The sequence below is a fragment of the Grammomys surdaster genome, unplaced genomic scaffold, assembly GCF_004785775.1.
Source record: "Grammomys surdaster isolate TR1022 unplaced genomic scaffold, NIH_TR_1.0 931, whole genome shotgun sequence".
Taxonomy (NCBI): domain Eukaryota; kingdom Metazoa; phylum Chordata; class Mammalia; order Rodentia; family Muridae; genus Grammomys; species Grammomys surdaster.
Window position 1 is genome coordinate 333,019 of NW_021605350.1, and position 16,264 is coordinate 349,282.

The following is a 16,264-nucleotide window of genomic DNA, read 5'->3' on the forward strand; positions in this document are numbered from 1 at the left end:
GAAAGAAAGAAAGAAAGAAAGAAAGAAAGAAAGAAAGAAAGAAAGAAGGAAGGAAGGAAGGAAGGGAAGTACAGGAGAACACAGGTAAACAGGTAGAAGCTCTTATACAGGAAACACAAAAATACATTAAAGAATTACAAGAAAACACAAACAAACAGATAAAGGAATTGAACAAAACCATCCAGGGTCTAAAAATGGAAATAGAAACAATAAAGATACCAAAAAAAGAGACATCCCTGGAGTTAGAAAACCTAGAAAAAAATCAGGAGTCACAAACGATAGCATCATCAACAGAATACAAGATATAGAAGGGAATCTCAGATGCAGAAAACACCATAGAAAACATTGACAAGATACAAATTCTCCTAACCCAAAACATCCAGGAAATTCAGGACACAATGAGAAGACCAGACAAACAAAAGGATAATAGGTATAGAAGAGAGGGAAGATTCTCAAATTGATAGACAAGTAAATATCTTCAACAAAATTATAGAAGAAAACTTCCCTAACGTAAAGAACAAGATGCCTACGAACCTACAATAAGCCTACAAAATGCCAAATAGACTAGACCAAAAAAGAAATACCTCCTGTCACATAATAATCAAAATACCAAATGCACAAAGCAGAGAAAGAATATTGAATGCAGTAAGGGAAAAAGGCCAAGTAAAATATAAAGGCAGACCTATCAGAAATACACCAGACTTCCCACCAGATACTGTAACAGCCAGAAGATCCTGGACAGATGTCATACAGACCCTAAGAGAACACAAATGCCAGCCCAGGCTACTATACCCAGCAAAACTCTCAATTACCATAGATGGAGAAACCAATATATTCCACGACAAAACTAAATTTACACATCTTTCTACATATCCAGTCCTACAAAGAAAAAAAGATGGAAAACTCCAGGACAAGGAAGGAAACAATACTCTAGAAAAAGCAAGAAAGTAATCTTCCAACAAACCAAAACAAAGACAGCCACACAAACATAATTCTACCTCTAACAACAAAAATGTTAGGAAGTAACAATCACTTTTCCTTAATATCTCTTAACATCAGTGGACTCAATACCCCAATAAAAAGACATAGAATAACAAACTGTATATGTAAAAAGGACCCAACATTTTGCTGCATACAGGAAGCACACCTCAGTGACAAAGACAGACACTACCTCAGAGTAAAGAGCTGGAAAACAATTTTCCAAGCAAATGGTCCCAAGAAACAAGCTGAAGTAGCCATTCTAATACCAAATAAAATTGATTTTAAACCAAAAGTTATCAAAAAAGATAAGGAAGGACATTTCATACTCGTCAAAGGAAAAATCTACCAAGATGAACTCTCAATTCTGGACATCTATGCTCCAAATGCAAGAGCACTGACATTCATAAATGAAACTTTACTAAAGCTCAAAGCACAAATTGCACCTCACAAAATAATAGTGGAGGACTTCAACATCCCACTCTCAGCAATGGACAGATCATGGAAACAAAAACTGAAATGAGACACATCAAAACTAAGAGAAGTTATGAACCAAATTGACTTAACAGATATCTATAAAACATTTCATCCTAACACAAAAGTATATATCTTCTTCTCAGGATCTCATGGTACCTTCTCCACAAATGTGACAAAACAAGCCTCAACAGATACTAGAAGACTGTAATAATCACATGCATCCTACCAGATCACCACAGAATAAAGTTGGTCTTCAATAACAATAAAAAACAACAGAAAACCTATATACACATAGAATCTGAACAATGTTCTACTCAGTGATAACTTGGACAAAGAAGAAATAAAGAAAGGAACTAAAGACTTTTTAGAATTTTATGAAAATGAAGGCACAACATACCCAAACTTATGAAACATAATGAAAGCAGTGCTGAGTGAAAAACTCAGATCTGAGTGCCTACAAAAAAGAAACTGGAGAGAGCATCCACTAGCAGCTTGACAGCACACCTGAAAACTCTAGAACAAAAAGAAGCAAATACACACAAGAGGAGTAGATGGCACAAAATAATCAAACTCAGGGCTGAAATCAACCAAGTAGAAACAAAAGAGCTATACAAAGAATCAACAAAACCAGGATCTGGTTCTTTGAGAAAATCAACAAGATAGATAAACCCTTAGCCAGACTAAACAGACAGCACAGAGAGAGCATGGAAATTAACAAAATTTAAATGAAAAGGAAGACATAACAACAGAAACCAAGGGAAAAAATTGTTAGATCCAACTACAAAAGCCTATACTCAACGAAACTGGAAAATCTGAATGAAATGATTTCTTTATAGTTTCTATTTTCATAGACAGGAAGGAACCCATGCCACTGACTGGGCAGAGGTTTCTGCATCACTGGATGCAGAAAGTCCCAGTTACTCTCAGTGTTGGGACAGATGCTGTGGCCTAATCACCTATGATCCTGGGTGTTTTAGAGGACCTGGGAGTAGCTTTCTCTGGCTGTTTTGGGACTTGATGTGGAGCTAGTGCCCAAGGTCTTGGCAGAGAAACAACTCAGACAGAAAGGGCCCCACATCATTTACTAATGAAGAAAATGCTCTTACAAGCCTGTCTATATACTAGTTTTTTGAAGGCATTTAATCAGTGTTTACTACTCTCAGATGACTCCATTGTGTATCAAGTTTGCATAAATTTAGCCAGTACACTTTTATTCAACAAACCTGCAGATCTTTTCAAGAGTTGTCTAGAGAGGAAGAAACATATGAGAGTTAGAATATCATTGAGCTGCAATTTGCAGAATGTTCTGGTTTAGATATAGAAAACTGTGGGAGGAAACTCCTAACCCTGCTAAGAGTGAGAGCTTGCAGCATTTGTGGCCTGTACAGGATTAATGGTGAGTGTGAAATCTGTCTAAGACCAACTACCACTGAACGTTACAGAAACACAAGAATCTACACTGGATGCTTCATAAATCAGGACTATGGAAGGCTGTTCAGGGTTCTGTTGATACCACTGCATACTGTTATTTTACAGTGTGTCAGTGATGCTCTCACAGGACTTGCAGGATATGGTGTCCACTTGTCCCTGAGACACAGCTAAGGAATTGGAAGACTGGGTTAGCACAATATCTCCAGTAGACCCTGGAATAATAAATACATAAACATTACAGTTACAGGCATACAGAAAAACCATCTCAGTGTGACGTATATGACACCTGTGGCAATAGTCACAAGCATCACTCTGAATTATTAGGAAATAAAAGGAAAAATGTGATAGTTAAGAACAAATTTAAAATGCCATAATTCCAATGATCAATATCACAAAGACATGGAAAACAAACATGGCTACTGTAGAAGCTCACAATGCTTTGTTGCACTGTCTCATCTGGTACTCTGAGCATCAGTACCTATAGCAGGAGGGTAGCTGACCTTGTCTCTTAGAACTGGACTAGAGAATCCTTTTCAGGTCACAGAATTTGAAGATGCCTTCAGCAGCATCCTGGGCCTTTGCCTAATGATTCAATATTCAAAGAAGCTCAGTAAAGCTCATAATCAGAGGGACAACTTTTCTCATCACAATGGTAGTTGGGGTTGGCAAAACCATTCAAAAAGCAACTAAAACATACTCTAAGGGATTTTATGACTGCCTTGTTCAATTTTCATGCCATTTTTATTCAAAATAACTTTATATAACATATTTTGATAATACTTCCCTTTCTATGACTCCTACCAGATTCTTTCCTCCTTCCTATTCAACCAACTTCGTACTCACTTTCTCTGTCTCTGTATCTATCTATCTATCTATCTATCTATCTATCTATCTATCTATCTATCATCTCTTGCTTTCATGCTCTCTCTCTCGCTCTCTCTCTTTCTCTCTCTCTCTCTCTCTCTCTCTCTCACACACACACACACACACACACACACACACATACACACAGTGCTCTATAGATCCTCTATTGTAAAGAATTCAAGAGGTTTTGGAATACTTTCAAATCTCAACAATATCAAAGTTTTCAAGCAACAGTGCTTTTCACATTTTGATCCTTAGCAAGAAGGCAAAGCAACTGGATCTTATTCAAGAGTTAAAATATATGGCTTCCTCTTAGTTTCAAGAATAATTTACATTACTGAGGAGCCTTCACCCCATATCGATAAACGTCCTCAAGAGCTAAGATGATGAAAGACATAAGCAGGAAAAACAGATGACTATGAATAAACACAGTCATCTCTTACTCTACTACAAAATAATAGAATGCTAGAACAAGATATTCTGAAGACAGAACATTTGTCCACGGGGAGTATCTAGTATCTTAGTCTCCACAGTCAAAACCAGATAAAAAGGTTTCAAAGTCATATGTAGTCCCAGAAAAAAAAGGGCAAAAGATATCATATTTTCTCTCCTTTTTGGATCCTAATTATATGTAAAGTTCGTGTGGGTATGTACATATATGTGTGAATCTCTGTAAGTGTCCATGTGTATATTGTATACATGTGTGTATATGCATATGTTTATGTGGTGTTTATTTGTGTATACATGTGTACATGTATATGTATGTGTATATATGTATGCACGTGTATATATGTGTTTAAGATAGAAAGAGGAGACAAGAGAATGAGAAAGAGAGAGACAGAGCTCTGAGAGAAAGAGAGAGAGAGAGAGACAGAGACAGAGAGAGAGACAGAGAGAGAGAACTAGAAAGAAAAAATAAGAAGTTGGGGTAGGGAGTGTGAAGGTGTGTCTCTGTATGTTCAGCTGTTAATTATGTACAGGCAGAGAGCTAAATGCTGCTAGCAGGATACTTGTATTGTCATTTCTATGGCCTGTCACTGGATTTTCTAATCTGTAATATTCATTCTTCCTTACCTATATATGGAATATAAAACTGTATCTAATTGACTATAACAAAGATCTAAAAAATAATAACCCAATAGGAAGTAAAAGATGGAACTTCCAGACAGAGAAAGGGATGCTGGAAGAAGAGACATATGGTAGATTCAGCTAATGAATTCAGCTAATGAAACAGATGAACCAAAGCCAAGCACAAAGTTAGAGCTGGCCATGTAGAAAGAATTAGTGCCAGGACTAGTCAAGTTAGAGTAGTTGGGTGACTGTGCAGATAAAGGCCTAAGCTTCAAAATATAAAAAAGCCTCTGTATCGATATTTATGTTGCTGGTAGGTCAATGATAGTCCCACTATAACAAAAGGAAAGGAAAATGGAAATAGGAAAAGTTAGTGGATATGGTCAAAATATATGATATACTTGAAAGATATTCTGTTATGAAATTGTGTAAAATGAGTGCACAGTAATAAAAAATTTTAAGAAACAGCAACATTGCACAAAGAACAAAGGCACTTGTCCCAAAGCCTAGTGTCAGACCTGAGACCCCAGAAGCCACTTGGCAAGAACAGAATCAACTCCTAATTGTCTTCTGAACTTCAAAAAAATGGTATTGCAAATAATCATCTACATGTATACACACAGAGAGAGAGAGAGAGAGAGAGAGACAGAGAGACAGAGAGACAGACAAAGACAGACAGAGACAGAGACAGAGAGAGATGCATATGTACATAAAGATAACAAATTATGCTAAAGGAATACAAATAAAAGAGTCAGAAAAGGAAAAGGAAAGTCAGAAAAAAGATGGATACTATTAAGGAAGTAAGAAAACGCCTTTTGGCTGGGGTAGACACCTAGCTAGTCTGCGCTTGTGAAGACACCATATCCTGAATCTTCCTAGAGCAGCTAAGCAGTTGAGCAACAGGAACCACTGCAGTCAGAGCAGCAGACACCTAGCTGGTCTGCTCTTGTGTATACACCATATCCAGAACCATTCTAGAGGAAGTACTCGCAGCAGGATTTCAGGATCCCAGAGGCAGCCTAAGTACCAGGAGCTCTTCCGTCCAGGAGCTCAGGATCACATGATCACAGAGATAGCTAGACTCCGAGGAGTTCTGAAACAATCAAGATAACAGGAAAGATAGGTTCCAGTCAGAGACAGTGAGTGCAGGTAGCACTAGAGATAACCAGATGGCAAAAGGAAAGCAGAAGAACATAAGCAACAGAAAACAATGTTACCTGGGATAATCAGAACCCAATTCTCTCACCATAGCAAGTCCTGAACACCCCATCACACCGGAAAAGTAGAATTCAGAATTAAAGCCACTTCTCATGATGATGATGTAGGATTTTAAGAAGGACATATGTAACTCTCTTAAAGAAGTACAGGAGAGCACATGAAAACAGGTAGAAGCCCTTAAAGAGGAAACACAAAAATCTGTTAAAGGATTGCAAAAAAAACACAAATAAGTGAAGGAATTAAACAAAAAAATCCAAGATCTAAAGATGGAAGTAGAAACAATAAAGAAAGCTCAAAGGGACACAAACCTAGAGATAGAAAACTTAGAAAAAAAATAAGGATTCCTAGACGAAAGCATCACCAACAGAATACAGGAGACAGAAGAGAGAATATCATGTGCAGGCGATACCATAGGAAACATTGACACAACTGTCAAAAAAATGCAAAATGCAAAATGATCCAAACCCAAAACAGACAGGAAATCCAGGACACAATGAGAAGACCAAACCTAAGGATAATAGGTATAGATGAGAGTGAAGATTCCCAACTTAAAGGGCCAGTAAATATATTCAACAAAATTATAGAGGAAAACTTGCCTAACCTAAAGAAAGAGATGCCCATGAGCATAAAAGAAACCTACAGAATTCCAAATAGACCAGACTTGAAAAGAAATTCCTCCTGTCACATAATAATCAAAACATCAAGTGCACAAACAAAGAAAAAAATACTAAAAGCAGTAGGGGAAAAGATCAAGTAACATATCAAGGCAGACCTATAAGAATTACACCAGATTTCTAACCAAAGAGTATATAAGCCAGAAGATCATGGATTGATATCATACAGATCCTAAGAGAACACAAATGCCAGCCCAGACTATGATACCCAGCAAAATTCTCAATCACTATAGATGGAAAAACCAAGATATTCCATAACAAACCCAATCTTAGAGAATATCTTCCCACAAACCAAGCCCTACAAAGGATAATAGATGAAAAACTCCAACACAAGGAGGGAACTAAAACATAAAAAAAGCAAGAAAGTAAGCTTCCAACAAACCCAAAAGAAGATAGCTACACAAACATAATTCCACCTCTAATAACAAAAATAATAGTAAGCAACAATCACTTTTACTTAATATCTCTTAAGATCAATGGATTAAACTCCCCAATAAAAAGATGTAGACTAACACACAGGATACATAAACAGGACACACAATTTTGCTGCATACAGTAAATGTACCTCAGTGACAAAGACAGACACTACCTCAGAGTAATCGGATGGAAAACAATTTTCCAAGCAAGTGGTCCCATGAAACAGGTGGACTAGCCATTCTAATATCGAATATCGACTTTCAACCAGAAGTTATCAACAAAGATAAGGAAAGACACCTCATACTTGTGGAAGGAAAAAATCTACCAAAATGAACTCTAAATTCTGAACATGTATGCTCCAATTGTAAGGACACCCACAATCGTAGAACAAACTTTACTAAAGCTCAAAGTACACATTGTACCTCACACAATAATAGTGGAGGATTCAAACACCCCACTATCAGCAATGGACAGATCATGGAAACAGAAACTAACCAGAGACATGGTAAAATTAACAGAAGTTATGAGCCAAATGCATTCAACAGATATCTATAGAACATTTCATTCTAAAACAAAAGAATATACGTTTTTTTCAGGAACTCATGCTACCTTCTCCAAAATACACTATATAATTGGTCACAAAGCAGGCATCAACACATACAAAAATATTGAAATAACCCCTTTCATCCTATCAGATCACCACAGATTAAGGCTGGTCTTCAATAATAACTAAAACAATGGAAAGCCCATATACACAAGGAAACTGGAAAACACTATACACAATGATGACTTAGTCAAGGAAGAAATAAAGAAAGAAATTAAAGATTTTTTAGAATTTAATGAAAATAAAGCATCACCATATCAAAACTAATGGGACTCAATGAGAGCAGTGGTGAGGGGAAAACTCATAGCTCTAAGTGTCTACAAAAAGAAACTAGAGTGAGCATACACTAAAAGTGTGACAGCATACCTGAAAACTCTAGAACAAAAAGGAGCAAATACACACAAGGGGAGTTGACAAGAAGAAATAATCAAACTCAGGGATGAAATCAACCAAGTAGAGACCAACAGACTATACGAAGTATCAACAAAACCAGAAGTTGGTTCTTTGAGAAAATCAACAGGATAGATAAACACGTAGCAACATTAACCAGAGGGCACAGAGACAGTATCCAAATTAATAAAATTAGAAATGAAAAGGGAGAAATAACAACAGAAACTGGGAAATTTAAAAAAAATCATCAGATCCTACTAGAAAAACAAAACTGGAAAATCTGGATGAAATAAACAATTTTCTAGACAGATACCAGATATCAAAGTTAAAACAGGAGCAGATAAACCATCTAAATAGTCCCATAACCCCTAAAGAAATAGAAGCAGTCATTAAAAGTCTCTTCCCACCAAACAAAAGCCCAGAACGAGATTGTTTTAGTGCAGAATTCTTTCCGGCCTTCAAGGAAGACCTAATACTAATCTTCCTCAAACTACACTACAAAGAGAAACAGAAGGAACACTACCCAATTCACTCTATGAAGTCACAATTACGCTCATACCTAAACCACACAAAGACACAATAAACAAAGGAAACTTCAGACCAATCTCCATTATGAATATCGATGCAAAAATACTCAATAAAATTGTCACAAATTGAATCCAAGAACATATCAAAACAATCATCCATCACGATTAAGTATGAATATACCAGGAATGCAAGCGATGGTTCAATATTGAGAAATCCAGCAACATAATCCACTATATAAACAAACTCAAAGAAAAAAAACACATGATCATCTCACTAGATGCTGAGAAATCACTTGACAAAATTCAACATCTGTTCATGATAAAAGTCTTAGAAAGATCAGGAATTCAGGCCCATATATAAACATAGTAAAAGCTATATACAGCAAGCCAGTAGCCAACATCAAACTAAATTGAGAAAAACTTTAAGCAATCCCACTAAAATCAGGAAGTAGAAAAGGCTGCCTACTCTCTCCCTATCTATTCAATATAGTACTGGAAGGCCCAGTCAGAGCAATTAGGCAACAAAAGGAGGTAAAGGGATACAAATTGGAAAGGAAGAAGTCAAAATTTCACTATTTGCAGATGATATGATAGTATACTTAAGTGACCCCAAAACTTCCACCAGAGAACTCCTAAACCTGATAAACAACTTCAGCAAAGTGGCTGGTTATAAAATCAATTCAAACAAATCAGTAGCCTTCCTCTACATGAAAGATAAACAGAGTGAAAAAGAAATTAGGGAAATGACACCCTTCATAGTAACAAATAATATAAAATACCTTGGTGTGAATCTAACCAAGCAAGTGAAAGACCTGTATGACAAGAACTTCAAGTCTCTGAAGAAAGAAATCAAAAAAGTTCTCAGAAGATAGGAAAATATCTCATGCTCGTGGATTGGCAGGATTAATATAGTAAAAATGGCCATCTTGCCAAAAGCAATCTACAAATTCATTGCAATCCCGATTAAAATCCCAACTCAATTTTTTACAGAGTTAAAAAGAGAAATTCTCAAATTCATTTGGAATAACAAAAAAGCCAGGATAGGAAAACTATTCTCTACAATAAAAGAACTTCTGGGGAAATCACCATCCCATACCAAAAGCAGTACTATAGAACAGTAGTGATAAAAACTGCACGCTATTGGTACAGAGATAGGCAGGAAGATCAATGGAATAGAATCAAAGATCGAGAAATGAACCCACACATCTATGGTCACTGGATCTTTAACAAAGGAGCTAAAATCATCCAACGGAATAGGAGAGCATTTTCAACAAATGGTGCTGGTTCAACTGGAGGTCAGCAGTAGAAGAATGCATATTGATCCATTCTTACCACCTTATACAAAGGTAAAGTCCAAGTGGATAAAGGACTTCCACAGAATACCAGATACACGGAAACTAATTAAAGAAGAGGTGCAGAATATCCTCGAATACTGGGACATAGGGAAAAAGTTCCTGAACAGAACACCAATGGTTTATGCTCTATGATCAAGAATTGACAAATGGGACTTCATAAAATTGTAAAGCTTCTGTAAGGCAAAGGACACTCTCAATAGGACAAAACAGCAACCAACAGATTGGGAAAAGATCTTTACCAATCCTATGTTTGATAGAGGTCCAATAGCCAATATATATATAAAGATTTCAAGAAATTAGACTCCAGACAACCATATAGCTCTATTAAAAAAAGGGGGGGGGATACAGAGCTAAACAATGAATTCTAAACTGAGGAAACTCAAATGGCCAAGAAACACCTAAAGAAATGTTCAACACCCTTAGTCATCAGGGAAATGCAAATAAAAACAACCCTGAGATTCCACCTCACACCAGTCAGAATGGCTAAGATCAAAAACTCAGGAGGTAGCAGATGCTGGCTAGTATGTAGTGAAAGAGGAACACTCCTCAATTTTTGGTGAGATTGCAAGATGGTCCAACCACTCTGGAAATCAGTCTGGTGGTTCGTCAGAAAATTGGACGTAACATTACCTGAGGACCCAGCTATACCACTCCTTGGCATATACCCAGAAGATGCTCTAAGATATAACAAGGACATCTGCTCCACTGTGTTTATATCAGCCTTATTTATAATAGTCAGAAGTCAGAAAGAACCCTGAAATCTTTCAACAGAGGAATGGATACAGAAAATGTGGTACATTTACACAACGGAGTATTACTCAGCTATTAAAAACAATGAATTTGAGAAATTCTTCGGCAAATGGATGGAACTAGAAAATATCATTCTGAGAGAAGTAATCCAACCACATAAGAACACATATGGCAAGCACTCACTGATTATTGGATATCAGCCCAAAAGCTTGCAATACCCAAGATACTATTTACAGAACAGATTAAGCTCATGACGAAGGAAGACTAAAGTGTGGGCCCTTCAGTCCTTCTTAGAAGAAGTAACAAAATACTCATTGGAGGAAATATGAAGAGAAAGTGTGGGAAAGAAACTGAAGGATGGGGCTCTCTGGAGACTGTTCCACCTGGGTGTCCATCCCATGTGCAGTCACCAAAGGTAGACACGGATGTGGATGCCAGGAAGTGCATGCTGACAGGAGCCTGAAATAGTTGTCTCCTTAGAGATCTGCCAGAGCCTGATATATACAGAGGAGGATGCTCACAGCTAACCATTGAACTGATTATAGGGTTTCTATTCCAGGAGTGAAAGAGAAATCTGAAGGAGCAGAAAGTTTTTGCTGCCCCATGCTGAGAGCAACAATACCAACCAACCAGAGCTCCCAGGGTCCAATCCACCAGCTCTACCTGTGTATGTAGGGGAGGATGACCTTGTTGGACATAGGTGGGAGAGGAGATCATTGGTCCTGTGAAGCCTGGATGCCTAGTGTGAGGGAATTCGAGGATGGGGAGGTGGGAGTGGGTGAGTGGGTTGGGGCACATCTTCAATCCAATTTCGAATTTAAAAAAGATAAAAATAAATAAATAAATAAATAAATAAATAAATAAATAAGGCAGAAGGGGGTGGTGTGCATGCCCAGGCTTGTGTGTGCTGTACACAGCTGTTTAAACTCTCAAGGAGGTTTGTGTAAAAGGCTGAAACATTGTGAGAGGATAGCTATAATGCTACTGACTGTAATAAACTGCCAGGTCTTCAGCCTGTACACTGATGATGGTGAGAGTGAAATCTGTCCCAGATCCACTGCCAGTAAAGTGATCAGAGACCCCAGTGTAGTGGTTGGATGTCATGTATATAAGCAGTTTAGGAGACTGCGCTGGTTTCTGCTGGTACCAGGCCAAGTAGTTCTTCTGATCTTTACTCCATAAAAGACTCTGACTTGACTTGCAGCTCACAGTGACCTTCTCTCCTTCTGGCACAGCCAGAAAGGATGAAGAATGGGTCATCACAATGTCCCCACATGTACTTGAAGTAATGTATAGGCAGTTAAAATGCGTATATACAAAAGCATAGATTATAATAACAGGTATAATTTATCATTTAAATATCCTTATACTGTCATAATGTTTGAACATTATTATGTAAAAAATATTGCACACTGGCACATATTGAAAATTTCGTGGTTTTTTTGCTTTGTTCTTTCTTTCTTTTTTAATATAATTTATTTATGTTTTTCAAATTGTAATTTATACTCATTCACAGAGGGGTTATAAAGACAGAAAGGCAGGATGTGGGAAAGGGGATGACACTGGAGTGTGGGTGTTAAGGGAGAATACCGATATCTTTCAGAACAGGGTATCGTATCGGCTGGGTAAGGGTTCAGGGGACAGGTCACTATGACTCTGCCTATGATTCGCTTGTCCTTATCTGAGTTGGTATTATCTGCCAAGGCTACCTATTTACAAGGTCTATGACTACTCAGGCTGGTAAATTGTCACAAAAACTGCCTGTTTACAATAGCTTATAGCCATCTGTTTCAGTGTTTATCCACAGAGACCCAAGACTTGGTGTTAGTATACATGTATGACAGGTCTATTGCTGATTTTAGGCCTATGGCTGATATTACGCCTTCAGTGTATAAGCAGGGATGCCTCTGACATCTCCTCCCTTCTCTAAGTATAGACGGGCTGTGACGAATCTAATCTTTCGAAGGTGGGGATAGAGGCCTGACCTCCAGTAATTGAAGGGAACTTTGTAAAGGCTCCAGTCCCCCTGTCGTTGTCCAGTGAGGCATGAGGGCCATACCCATCCTGATGTCTTTTTCCTGGAGAGGGGATACTTTTGACATCAACCCCTATGCAGTCAGGCTTGTCCCTCAGGGAACCCAGAGAGATAATTTTAACTTTTATTTTTGCTACCAAATTATTTATGTTGTTTCACAGAGTTAGTCAGCCTATTTGAGGCCCAGGGACCAGCAGAAATAAGCAAAAAGGAACCCAAATAATGGTCCCAAGATGAGAGGAGGTAGGGTTGACAACCCTGGAGAGGCTGAAAACCAATTCTTGTACCAGCACTCATCTTTCTCTTTCTCTCTCTGACTTTTTTCAGGGCCTTCTCTGACCTTTTTCATGCTCTCTTTAACCATCCTTGTCTTGTCTATTTAAAGGCAATATTCTTCTACAAGGGTTGTACACAGTCAAGAGTTGTACACAGCCTTTTCTATTATAATAGAGTAAACCAAGTTCAATAAGGATCTTTGTGATTTTTGGAGGTCTTTTCAGACAGCAAAATGAGGGATTTCTTCAGATTAGTGATATTAACCTCTAGCTGTTTGATGTTCTTGTCAATGGCCCTTTGAAGGTCTGAGTAGTAGAAGTTCAGAGGCCAGCATCTGGATTAGAACTTCTAACAGCAGACATCACGGGTGATTCATTTTTACCTGGAAAGGAAAAAGAAGGGAAATCTCAGGGAGATTTCTCTTCCCTGGATGTAAATTGTTATTCATTTTATTTTTGATTGGGCCTGGCTTTGTGGGGGTATCTATTTATTTCATTAATCTTTTCAGTAGCCGATTAGCTGTGCCTTCTGTGGTATCAAACAAGCATATCATTCCTCAGCCCCATAAGGGAACTGGGTCTGGGCCCATTCCCTTTAAGGTAAGGGGGTACTTCCCCATATCTGTGGCATAGTTTTTATTGGCCTCGGTGATGCCAGAGGCAGTCAGCAACAAATTTGCCATGAGGTTTCAGTTTTAGAGAATTAAAAGTGAACAAGGCATGATGGGGAGTATTTCAGGGGTACTTCTTCTGGGGGGTTACTGTTCCCCCTCTTTTGCTTTTAAAGCCAATTTTCAGACTTCTTGTAGAATCGGGAAGAAGCATCAACAGTCGCTCCTTCCACACTACGAGAGTCATGCGGACATTATTTAAAGAAATATAAATCTATATTAATAATCTCTTTTATTAAAGGACTGTTATAGCACAGCTGACAACTAATCAGACCATATAATATATCGATTAATAATAGCTTCTTCTACTTTTTGTGAGATTACTTCTCTTTTGTCAATTAATTGTTGATAGAAATTAGGATTCACATCTCTCTTGAGAATGTTAAACAGAGACTTAAATTCTTTTGTGGAGAGCTTAGAATAAGATCTTAGCGAATTAGCATTTCCTAGAGACTTTTGAAAATAATATGAATTAAGTAAGCTCTCTCTCTTTTTTTTTTTAGGCCTTTCATCTGTTTTTTTTAAAAAATGGGTATTCTACATATTTACCTTTCAATGTTAACTCCTCTCCCATTCTCCCCCCAAATCCCTTATCCCATACCCCTCCTCCTTTTTCTATGAGGCTGTGCTCCAAACAGCCTCCCAGTCCCATCTCCCTGCTCTCGAATTCCCCAACACTAGGGAATCCAAACTTTCGGGGACAATAGCCCTCCACTTCCACTGATGTCTGACAAGGCCACCCTCAATTACCTATACAGGTGGAGACATGAGTCCCTCCCTTGGTGCTCTCAGGCTGGGGGTTTATACTTTGGGAGCTCTGGTTGAAACTTTTGATACTCCTTCTAGAAAGGACCAAAGCACCCACACTTTGGTCTTCCTTCTTCTTCTTGAGTTTCATGTGGTCTATGCATTGTGTCTTAGGTATTGTGAGCTTTTTGGATAATATCCACTTAACAGTTAGTGCATACCTTGTATGTTCTTTTGAGATTGCGTTACCTCACTCAGGATAATATTTTCCAGCTCTCTCCATTTGCCTAAGGATTTCATGAACTCATAGTTTTTAATAGCTGAGTAGTATTCCATTGTATAAATGTACCACAATTTCTGCATCCATTCTTCTGTTGAAGGGCATCTGGGTTCTTTCTAACTTCTGGCTATTATAAATAAGGCTGCTATGAACATAGTGGAGCATTTGTCTCTGTTGCATGTTACACATCTATTGGGTATATACCCAGGAGTTGAATAGGTGGGTCCTCAGGTAATACTATGTTCAATTTTCTGAGATACCGCCAGACTGCTTTCCATAGTGGTTATACCAGCTTACAATCCCACCAACAGTGGAGGAGTGTTCCTCTTTCTCCACATCCTCGCCAACATCTGCTGTCACCTGTGTTTTTGATCTTAGCCATTTTGACTGGTGTGAGGTGGAATTTCAGAGTTGTTTTCATTTGCATTTCCCTGATGACTAGGGATGCTGAACACTTCTTTAGGTGCTTCTCAACCATTCAAGCTTCCTCAGTTGAGAATTCTTTGTTCAGCTCTGTGCTCCATTTTTTAATAGGGTTCTTTGATTGTCTAGGGTCTAATTTCTTCAGTTCTCTGTATACCTTGGATATTAGCCTTTTATCAGATATAGGGTTGGTAAAGATCTTTTCCCAATCTGTTGATTTCTGCTTTGTCCTATTGACTGTGTCCTTTGCTTTACAGAAGCTTTGCAGTTTTATGAGATCCCATTTGTAAATTCTTGGTCTTAGAGCACAAGCCACTGGTGTTCTGTTCAGGAACTTTTCTCCTGTGTCCATGTGTTCAAGGCTTTCCCCCAATTTCTCTTCTATTAGTTTCAGTGTAGCTGGTTTTATGTGGAGGTCCTTGATCCACTTGGAATTGAGTGTAGTACAAGGAGATAAGTATGGATCAATTTGCATTCTTCTACATGCTGATCTCCAGGTGGACCAGCACCATTTGTTGAAAATGCTATCTTTTTTCCACTGGATGGTTTTAGCTCCTTTGTCAAAGATCAAATGACCATAGGTATTGGGGTTCATTTCTGGGTCTTCTATTTTATTCCATTGATCCTCTTGTCTGTCTCTGTTCCAATACCATGCAGTTTTTATCACTATTGCTTTGTAGTACAGCTTGAAGTAGGGGATGGTGATTCCTCCAGAAGTTCTTTTATGCTGAGAGTAGTTTTCACTATCCTGGGTTTTCTGTTATTCCAAATGAATTTTAAGATTGCTCTTTCTATCTCTGTGAAGAATTGAGTGGGAATTTTGATGGGGATTAAATTTGTAGATTTCTTTTGGCAAGATAGCCATTTTTACTATATTAATCCTGCAAATCCATGAGCAAGGGAGATCTTTCCATCTTCTGAGATCTGTTTCGATTTCTTTCTTCAGGGGCTTGAAGTTCTTGTCATACAGGTCTTTTACTTGCTTGGTTAGATTCATACCCAGGTATTTTATATTATCTGTGACTATTGTGAAGGGTGTCATTTCCATAATTTCTTTCTCAGCCAGTTTATCTTTTG